Source organism: Corvus kubaryi, unplaced genomic scaffold (genome assembly GCF_017639235.1).
Source record: "Corvus kubaryi isolate FWS band 111438036 unplaced genomic scaffold, C.kubaryi_AGA036_p1.0 136, whole genome shotgun sequence".
Lineage (NCBI taxonomy): Eukaryota > Metazoa > Chordata > Aves > Passeriformes > Corvidae > Corvus > Corvus kubaryi.
Genome location: NW_024580670.1, coordinates 2,233,944 through 2,244,120, shown reverse-complemented (window position 1 = coordinate 2,244,120; position 10,177 = coordinate 2,233,944). Strand labels below are relative to the sequence as shown.

The 10,177-nt window shown below is 52.7% G+C and overlaps 1 protein-coding gene across 3 annotated transcripts in view; it reads left to right on the top strand.

The window, feature by feature from the left end:
* The first annotated feature begins 1,675 nt into the window (after nt 1-1,675).
* The window catches only part of CNTN4 (contactin 4), a 271,916-nt gene continuing 263,414 nt past the window's right edge, over nt 1,676-10,177 (top strand). For 2 of the 3 annotated variants that reach the window (XM_042013608.1, XM_042013617.1), the window contains exon 1: nt 1,677-1,773. The gene's annotated coding sequence lies outside the window, so the exon portion shown is untranslated. Of the gene's footprint in view, nt 1,774-10,177 lie in introns of all 3 variants that reach the window. The other variant, XM_042013627.1, reaches the window with a different exon arrangement.

Below are 10,177 nucleotides of genomic sequence, written 5' to 3'. Positions count from 1 at the left end.
TCCTGTATAAATCAGGATGAGATTACACAAATAATACACAACATTTATATAACATTGCATAACACAAGGGGATTCTTTCCTGTACGGCTCGAGTGCTGCACTCCTGCCTCCCCTCGACTTTGATTCACTCTTGGGCCCAACCTTAAACCTTCAGTAGGGCTCAGGAAAGGCAGCGCTGGCCCCTCTCCAGGAGCAGTGAACTCTGTTTAGGGCCATCCTCCATCATGAAGGTTGGACCTGATGATCTCAGAGATCCTTTCCAACCATGATTCCATGATAAGAAGTACTTAAGGACTGCTCAGGATTGAGCCAACTGCAGGTGGTCCATCAGCCTGGAGATGCTCCAGGGTGTTGTTACTGCTCTATGAAGTGCTCCCAACCCCTTGGACCTGCAGAGCTGACCCCTGCATGGGGTTCTGCTGGGACAGCCACCCTCCTGAGCTGCCCAGGCTGCTTCTCAAGGTTTTGGATGGATCCTTTGGGAGCGAGGAGCTGTGTGGATAAAGAGGCTCTGATAGATGGTGATGAAACACCTGAGTGCAGGCACGTGGAGGAGGAACCTGTGAGCAGCAGTAAATGCCAACCCAACCTGCACTAACGTTAATTGTCATTCAGCTTCTATCGACGTGCAGTTTATTAAACCATAAAGCAAGGCAGCAAGCACAGAGAGCAACTCTAGAGATAATTAAACATAATAAGGGTTTCGTTTAATCCCTCAAAACCCAGGGGAGGCACAGTTAAGACTGAATACCCTCTTCTCACTGCAAGGCATTTTTTTGCACAGGCATTTAAGAGCACTTCCCGGGACAGGATTTCGGGACAGGGGGAAAGGTAGGTCCCACCCTCACTTCTGAGTACTCTTTTTCTTTTCTCCGTGCCTTTACACTACGCCGCTTATTAAGCCTGGACTCATGACTTTCAAAGCAGTTTGCGGCTCATCATTTGCATTGCAGCAGCAAGCAGAGACCCTGAGGAGGGAACCTGAGGAAGGTTTGGGAGCATCGCTGGGCACAGGGACAGCCAGCAGAGCTTGGGAGCAGCAGGGCTGGCACCCAGGTGCGCTGTGCTCGCAGGCTCATCTCCCTCACAACACGCGCAGTTCTCGGATGAGGAGGAACGGGAAGGGGATGAAGGGAGACGGTGGGTTCGAAGGGCTGAGCGAGAGGGTGGCAGAGCAGGCGAGTGAGGAGAGGCTCCCTTTACAGAGCGAGATAATTACGGCAAATCTGGGATTAAAACCGGAGGGCAACGCGCGGAGGGGAAAATTAAAAAAAAAAAAAAAAAAGCCGCTAGCGGTAATTTGGGACTCTGTGGTCTCCCGTAGTGGGACCGGGGCTGGTCGGGGATGGGGGAAAAGCGGGGAGCGCGACGGGAACGGGCTCGGAGCTGCCCGGGATGCAGGTGGAGCCGCGGGAGCGCAAAGAGCCGCACCTGCGCTGCAGCACAGCGAGCCGGGGGCAGGGCGGGGGACGCTGCCCGCGGGGCTGGGACCGAGCGCTGCCGCACGGCCGCGGGCGGGCACCGGGCGGGCACCGGCGGGGCAGGAAGGGTTAACGCGGCCGCCGCCGCTCCGCCGCCCGCCCCCGCGCACGGCGGGGCCGGGGGTGGGGTCTGCGCGGAGCCCGCCCGGCTCCCGCCGCTGCCGCTCAATGCTGCGGCCGCGGGGCTGCGGGAGCCGCGCTCGCCGCGCACCTCGGGGCTGCGGGGCCGCGCAGGAGCGCCCGCACCCGCGGAGCCGCGCCGGGCTGGGCATGTCCCCCCCTCCCCGCCCAGGTAAGCGCGGCTCGGCACGGCGAGGACGGAGGCAGGTTTAAAACGGGGGGGAAAAAAGAAAAAAGATAAATAAGGAATTTTTAAGCAAGGCTGCGGCGCGAGGGAGGGAGAGCGCGGCCGGAAGGGCTCGGAGCGCGGTGCCCGCCGGGGTCCCCCCGGTGCTCCCGGAGCGCGGGGCTGCCGCGGGGTGCGGGCTGTGCTGCGGAGCCGTGCGGAGCCGTGCGGAGCCGTGCTCGGGGTCGCGCAGAGCCGGCCCGGGTGGGGATGGCTGCGGCTCCCCGGGCACGGAGCGGGTCCATCCCTGAGCGAGCGCGGGTCCATCCCGGAGTGAGCGCGGGGATAATCCCGCCAGGCTGCTCCCGGCGCACGCAGAACTTTTTGCTGGCTCCAGCCGCGTTCCCGGCTGGAGTTGGAGCTCCTTTTGCTTTCCCCAGGCTGCTGCTGCTCCCGTGCCGTGAGGAACATACTGCAGCGTGTTGTTTTATTTATCCCAGACAGGAACGGCTTGCTATCGAAACTACAAATTAAAGGATGCCGCTTGCATAACAAGTGGCAATAGTTTGTACCTTACATACTAATTACCCGTCACCTTTTAGGCTAAGCCAAAGAGGGACTTTTTTTTCCCGAGGAGGGCTCGTTCGATAGAGCAGCCTGATGTCTTGGAGCCACATATTCCTCTCCCTCGCTGGATTAATGTGGGCAGAGGATTAAGAGCCAGCATGTTGATGAGGCACCTGAGGTGCGGGGAAGCAGGGGACGTTTGGCTGCAGGGAGAAGTCAGTTTTTTGTGGTTGTGCTTGCACATCCTCCGGTTTCCATGGATCGGTTCAGGACCTGCATCCCAGCGGATAAATCACTGAGGTGGGAGCAGGGGCTGGTGGCAGCTCCTCTTGTGATGGTCGCGACACTCGGGAGCTCCTTTCCAACATCCAGCAGCCCCTGCCCCGCAGTGAGTGGGTGGGTGGCTGTTCCCCCGTGCTGGCAGGGAGCCCAGGGGGTGCCGTGACCCATCCCATGGGCATCGTGGCTGTTGGAGCCCCTTCCCTGGTGCCTCTGGCTCCTGCAGCAGCTCCAGCCCAGGTGTGCAGGTGATGCTCCAGCCGGGGTTCCACAGCCAGCACCGGGCGTGGGGAGCAGGATGCTGGGGGCCTGCACTTGAGGGGGTCCCTCAGAAGCCTTACCTGCTACTTTCCTGGCCAGGAAACGGAATTTTTCTTCTTTTCTGGACCTGAGGAGCTGCATTTTTACCCTGCGTTTGTAAGTCTCTGAAAACTGCTTAAATGGCTCTTGAATAATCCTTCAAAGTCACCTCCCCTCTTTAATCTAATACCAAAAGGACTCACTTTACATGGCTAATCCCTCTTTTCCTTGCCGTACAGCCTCATTTAGAGGTGGGCACACCACTAATTTTCCCAAAGCAGCCTGCTAGAGACAATGGCTTCCACTGGCTGCAGCAACCTCTCCCTCCCGTGCTGAACTCTGGGCACAGCTGAATCCCTCTGACAAGATTTTGGGGGATCTCAGGAGGTGGCCCTTTGCAGGAAGCCACCCCAAACTCTGGGTGTATTTCCCTTTTGGGAGGCTCTGAGGGTCTCCTGCCCCAAGCAGCCCCTGCCTGGAGACAGCTCTTGGCTGGTTAGAGTGGAGGGAAGCAAGCAGGGTGTGCCTGCAGGTAGTTGGAGTTGAATGATCCTGGCAAAACTCTGGAATTTGTAGAATTTTCCCATCCTTACCTTCTGCAATAGGGCTGAGCTCTCTTCTCGCCCATCTGGCGCTCCCAGAATTTTAAGCTTGTTCTGTTCTCCACAATGACAAAACGTGTGTTGGGAATGTGAATGACAGCACAGCTCACCTGTGCAGGCAGCCTCCTGGAAAATGGGATGAGATGCTGCAGCCTCCAAAGCCTGGCTTTCCATGGGTTAACAGGGATGTCTGGAGCTCCCAGCCCCTCACCTGAGCTCACCAGGGGTGGCTGAGGAGGGCAGGAGTGCCTTCAGTGTGGTCTGCGTGGTAGGAGGGGGTGAGGGGTGGCGTGTCCTCTCCCCTGGGCCACAGGGACATTTCTGGTGGTGGGGTGGGTGTCTCTGAGACCACAACCATCCTTCTCCAGGGTGTCCTGGCTTGATTTTTCCAGTGTTAATCCCTCCAGTGCTTGACTCTTGAGTGCTGATTTTCAGCCCTTGGCTGAGGAGCTTTTATTCCAGAGGGAAGGGCAGCAGCAGTGGCAGCCAGTGAGCAGCTGCTGAGAGCCCACTTGGTTCCCAAACTTGCACCTCCTCGTGCATTAAAGTCTTTCTTGCTGCTGTCCAGGTCTTTATTTACTGGGATGAAGATTCCTTGCATTTCAAACTCACCCCATGTTACCCCATGAGGGCCAGCTGGAAATCAGGGGTGAGCTCATGTAAAATTTCTCCTGGAGATGCAAAACTTGAGAGGCATTTTGTAAATGTTCTGGTGCCACGTGACTTATTTACCTTGGCTTCAGGAGTTGGCTTTGTTTGACAGTTCTGTGGCGTTAACTTGATTTTAAAATGAATATGTGAAACTCAGAGGTAAGGATGAGGCAGAGTGAAGGAAGGATATTACCCCCGAGATGGACAGATCACTGCCTTTTTATTTGCTCTCGTGGTCTTGGTTAATTGTTTGGTGAGCGTGCTGGAGGGGCTGGTCCCCATCAGGGCAGGGTGGGCACAGCCCTGGTGCCGAGCAGACAGCTCCCAGGATGCAGACGGAGCAGGAGAAGCTGCTGCTGCTTAAAAATACTCTGCTGCCTTTGAAAGTTCATAAATCATCACGGGTCTATTTTTAGCCCTGTTAGAATAGAGCAAGTCTGGGGTTTCTTCCCACACCTTCCCTCGGTGGCCTGGGATGACCTGGTGAAGTCTATGCAGAAGCAGTTCCCTCTCTCCCTTTGATGTCTGGTGACCTGGTGCTCAGCCCCATGGTCACACAGAGGATTCAGCTGTCTTTGGAGAAGCTTTGGAGCAACAGTTGGGAATTTTCCTTCCCACTGGGAGTCTCTGCCACTTGGTGGGTGAGTGATGCGCAGCCCCTGACAGGAAGGTAATCACAAACACAGAAAAGTGCCGTGAATCACACCAAATCCACAAATGTCAGCTGCGAGCTGCGGGCCAGGCGTGCTGCCAAGGCTGAAACTTGCACACATCTTCACTGGTATCTGCCACGGTGGTTACTCGAGTATAAATACGAATATCATGACAGCAGTGATTCATTCTTTGTATTATTAGCAAAGCAAATATATAATGATGACACCCATATGATTTACTGTTTCACGCCAGTGCACAACTCTTCCTGCCTCCTCCTCCCAGCAGCCACCAAAAGTGGGGATACTCAAAGGAAATGTGTCAAATCTGTGTCAAATCTGCTTCTAATCTGAACACAAATGAGCTTCACATTTGCTATGAACCAAGAGAGCAGCATTTTCTGCACTAAACAGGGTTCTGAGTGTGTTGATGTTGGGAAATAACTCCATTCTTTGCTGTTCCCTGGGTACAGTCATTTTATCGCAATCTGCAGGGTAAAAATCTATCCCAGCCCGACACCAAGAAAAAGAAAGATTTGTTGGGGTGTTTTTAATTGCTGGGTTAAATCAATGAAAGTCAAGCCCTCAGAACCATCAGGGTCAAAGCATTTAGAAAACAATCTGGTGACTGTCACGTGCATAGTTCAGCTTTAGGAAGGTGGAGCAGAAGGGGAAGTTTTGCCTCTGCAACATAAATTGGGATTTTTGCTTAGGGCTGTAATCACAGCATAGATGCATCAGCATGTGGCCTCCAGTGAGGTAAGTGATGCACTTATTCCACTTCAGAAGGACTCAAAAAAAATCATCTGCAACCATTTAATTTTCAGAATGGCAGGGATTCTTTAAAAAATTGTGTTAAAGGTTTCAAAAACGAGGTTCTGCCACGTTTGTTTCTTCTGTTAATTCTCCCCCAAGCTCCCAGTTGTTCAGTTGCTGATGCTGTATTCCTTGAAGACTTGCTGGAGATGTCTCAGATCTGGCCAAGCATCTTTATGCATGTTCTAGTCTAGCCAGTACCAAGTTCTCCTGAGATATGTTATACCACGGATAAAAGAAAAGCACCAGGATGGTTCTTCCCCACCTTTTCTCCTCTTCGGTTTCTGGATTCAGTGAGACTCAGTCCTTGTTAACCCTCTCTTGGGGCTTTCCCCAATTCTCCTTTGAGAGCAAGACGTGCTTGAAAGACCCCACGGTCAGGCTTGGCTTTCTCCAGATTTCCAGGAGCCCAGTCAGCCCTGAGCTGCTCCTAACTCCAGACTGATTCGCTCCTCCAGAAGTTCTGTCAGTGTTGTATCTTTGTTGGCCTTGGGCGAAATCTGTGTTTAGCATTTATTTATTTATATAAATGTTTAGCCGAGGAGGAGCTGTGGTGTTTAAGCCCAACTGACATGAGGCTTAGCAGGTCGTTGTGTTTAATCAGAGCCTAAGAAGGGGAACAAAGGCCATCCCGGGGTGATTGCGGTGGGAAAACCTCTCTTGTGGAGGGTGAATGGTGCTGCACGGCAATCACCTCCCTGGGGTTTTTAACCCATCTCTAAGTGCATGGTTTCTTACCCTCCTCTTATTCAGATCACAGGAGACTTCCAGACAACAAAACACCATTTGCATCTCTGTGCTCCCAGTGATGGGAGTGTGGAGACCCAAAAAGCCATCAGGGAGAGCCCAAGGGCTGCTGGGGCTTCACAGGGCACAGCTTTCCCTGCTCTTTGTTCCTGCTGATGATTCCCATCCCTCATTTTTATACCTTTCCAGCTATAGCTGGAACATCTGGAGCAGAGGGGTCTTCATCCAGTTTGATCGCTGGCCCTTGGTTTGGGTTCTTCACCTCACACAAACAGCACCGAGGAGCTTCCATCAAATAAGATATTTCTTCATTCACTGCTACCTTGCTCAGTGGTCAAAACTCTATCTCCTCTTGTCATGAATGAATGGATGAATCTTTTTGGCTTTGTCTCCCAGTCTTTTGAAAATAAATAAATAAAACCCTCTCTGAACAGCACTCAACTCCCAGCTTTTTAAAAGAGTTACTTAGCATAAGAGCAGAACATTTGCCTAAGAGGGTTTCAGTCCAAGAATGACTTTTCATATTTAATTGATCTGTATTGTTCAATTAGGGAGATGGATCATGCCCTCTGTTTTGCATGTATCGCTGGAAGCAGAAATGAATGAAATATGAAGCACAGCAGAGCAGTGATTTCAGACTGGATCTGCTCCTAGTGACGCACAAAGCAGGATTTCCATCCCGGCCTGGGTCTGTGGGAGCAAACAGGGATTGTGTAAATTCATCAGTTACCTTTGCCTTACTAATGAGTCTGAATTACAACATTTGTTCTTATTCTGCTCAGAACTCAGTAACCTTTTTGTTCTAAATCCTATTTATAAGCACCCCAGCTCCTGAATTTGCTGTCGGGAGTATCCCCGTGTGTTGTGCTTTTCTGGGAACAGCTGGCTCGGGCTTCCAAGCCCCTCCAGCTTCCCAGACTCAGGAGTGTGCTGAGCATCCCGGCAGTGCCAGCACAGGCAGGAGTGACACGGGTCCCACAGGGTGGCAGCACTCAGCCCGCTGCTCTGATCCCGCGGAGCAGCCCACGGCCAGCCCGGAGCAGTGGGAACACCCTGCTCCACAACCCGGGATAAGGCAGGACAGGGCTTTAGCTGGGTAGGGGATTTAGCACCTCTAACCCCAATTGCTACACTGGAATTTTCTCAGCATCCCTAACTCTGAGGAATTGACACAAAAATGCATCAAATTTCTCCTTGGAATATCCTGTCATTGTCGGGATTGTGTGCTCAGTACCCCCCTTGTTTTCCCTGCTTTTCCACCCGCTGCTTTCCCTCTTTCCTTGCCCAGCCGGATGCAGCAGCTCCTCCCACGTTTTGGCTGACAGGTACAGCGTTTGTGGCTGGCTCAGCATCACCCTCTGCCTGCTCCTCCCCAGCTCCTCTGGCTTCCACACAGAATGAACAGGAGAACCAGAGGATTCCTGTGCTGGATGCAGCACGTTCCAGGTCACTGATAAAAAGTGCTGATTATCTGTGAGGAATGATTTTAAACCTCGCAGGGATGCCTGTCCGTGAGCAGTGAGTGCATGGCTTGCCCAGGGAAGCTGTCCTGGGAGTTCTTGGCACAAGGGATCGCTTCTTCGTGCCATTCTCCTGCTTGGGGACATGCAGAAGGCTTCCTAGGGGTGTACATGCTTCTGTTCAGGAGAGCTTGGTGTTAATCCAATTCTTAAATCCACACCCCTGAGTTTTCACGGGATCAGGCAGGCTTTGCTGTGGTGGGCAGGGATGAGGGCTGTGGGCAGGGAGGATGGAACTGAGCATCCTTCCCTCTCTGCCCTGGGGTCCTCAGCACAGCAAAGCCATGGAACTGCTGGATCCAGAGGAGGCCATGGAGCCCCTCTGCTCTGGAGCCAGGCTGGGAGAGCTGGGTGTACTCACCTGGAGAGGAGAAGGCTCCAGGGAGAGCTCCGAGCCCCTTGCAGGGCCTAAAGGGGCTCCAGGAGAGCTGGAGAAGGACTGGGGACAAGGGCTGGAGGGACAGGACACAGGGAATGGCTTCCCAGTGCCAGAGGGCAGGGATGGATGGGAGATTGGGAAGAAATTCCTGTCCATGAGGGTGGGGAGGGGCTGGGATGGAATTCCCAGAGCAGTTGTGGCTGCCCCTGGATCCCTGGCAGTGCCCAAGGCCAGGCTGGACATTGGGGCTTGGAGCAGCCTGGGACAGTGGGAGGTGTCCCTGCCCATGGCAGGGGTGGAACAGGATGAGTTTTAATGCCCCTTCCAACCCAAACCATTCCATGGCTCTCTGGTGATCTCTGCCACCCCAACAATATTTCCATATTGTTTCCTAGCACTTCCCATGGAATATGAAATGACCACATCACGCATTGCTCCCCCAGGGAGGCAGGGATGGGGGAAGCAGGTGTGGAGCAACCCCAAGAGTGAGGCTGGGGCTCTCCCAGGGAGCACCAGGAATGTGCTGGTTTGAGCCAGAGAATTCCTCAGGTGAACTCTGTGTTTAATGGGTCTCTCCTAATCGCAGGTTTAGGGATGAAACACTGGCCAAACACATCTGAGGAGGGAGAGTGCAGAACATGGCTCGACTCAATATTTTCTCTAGTCAAGTGGAAAAAAGGAAGCCTCACATGAAAAAGCTGGAAAGGTCAAACTAATTTGTACTTGTGTGATAATGGGTAATACCTCTATTGTTTATGAAGCCTGCGGAATCCTTCCTGTGCTAACCACTGTCATCTATCTGATGGTGACTTGGAGAAATTAAAAATGAAGCAGCAATTGTTCCACCCTCTTCATGCCTTAATCTGCTTTGGGTGAGGATTCCTTTGAACAGCTCCGTGCTCTTTATAAATGAGATGGGGTGAAATTTGCTCACTTCTCTTGTCTGCTGTGGATGAAGGAAGGAGATGGTTTTAAACAAAAAAAGATTAATACTGAGGTTGAGAAGAGCCAGACTGAAACCCTGCCTGTGTCTTGCTGCTTAAGCATTCTGCCTGTGCTCCCCTGGTTCTTTATTTTGCTGCAGTCTTTTCTGTTTATTTACCAGGGTAAGTGGGAATGTTATATGCACGTCCAGCTCCTGCTGTCAAAACTGGGATTGGCAAGCTCCAAATGCCCCACGGTGCTGCCTCACTCACCCAGGCAGATGTGTGGCTCCTTTTAGCAGCCCCTTTAGGAAGTTGTGTGAGTTTTCCTGGGATTCTGGTTCCTTTCCAGGGAGCGATGACATTACCACCCTGCATAATTTTCCATGGAACAATAGGGAACTGTGTGGGGAGTCCCTCCTGCTCGTGCTCAGCACCAAGTGTGAGCTCCAGAGGAGTGCATTTGCCAGGCTTATCACTGAGACATTTAATATCTGCAATGATTTAGTAGATCAAATTCTGGAGTTTGGGGCTGGCCGTAGCTGCATCCGTCATTGTTGCAGAACCTTGACAGTGAACAAAAGGTGCTGCAGGGAACCATAACTCACTCAGCAAATTAATGGGTTCCCAGCCTTGCTTGCTCAGCTAAATGGGGCCTGGGAGCCCTGTGGTCTCACTGGCCAAGAGTTTTCCACAAAAAGTGTGTGGGTTTGGAATGGGCCTGTCCTGCATTCCCAGAGGGATGGGGAGAGCACAGCTGCCCTGCCCAGCTGGCTGGGACTGGTGCTTTCCACTGGTGGTGAAAGTGGGGATAAAACCCCTCCAGCCTGTGAGCTCTTCTGGGGACCTGATGCAATTGTTTTAAAGGAATTTCCTTTTAGTGGGGGTTTGGTTGAGAAAGTTTTGTCAGATTTTATGATGTCACACTAAGAGCTGTGAGCACAGGATGGCACAGGTCACCAAGCACCACTGGTAA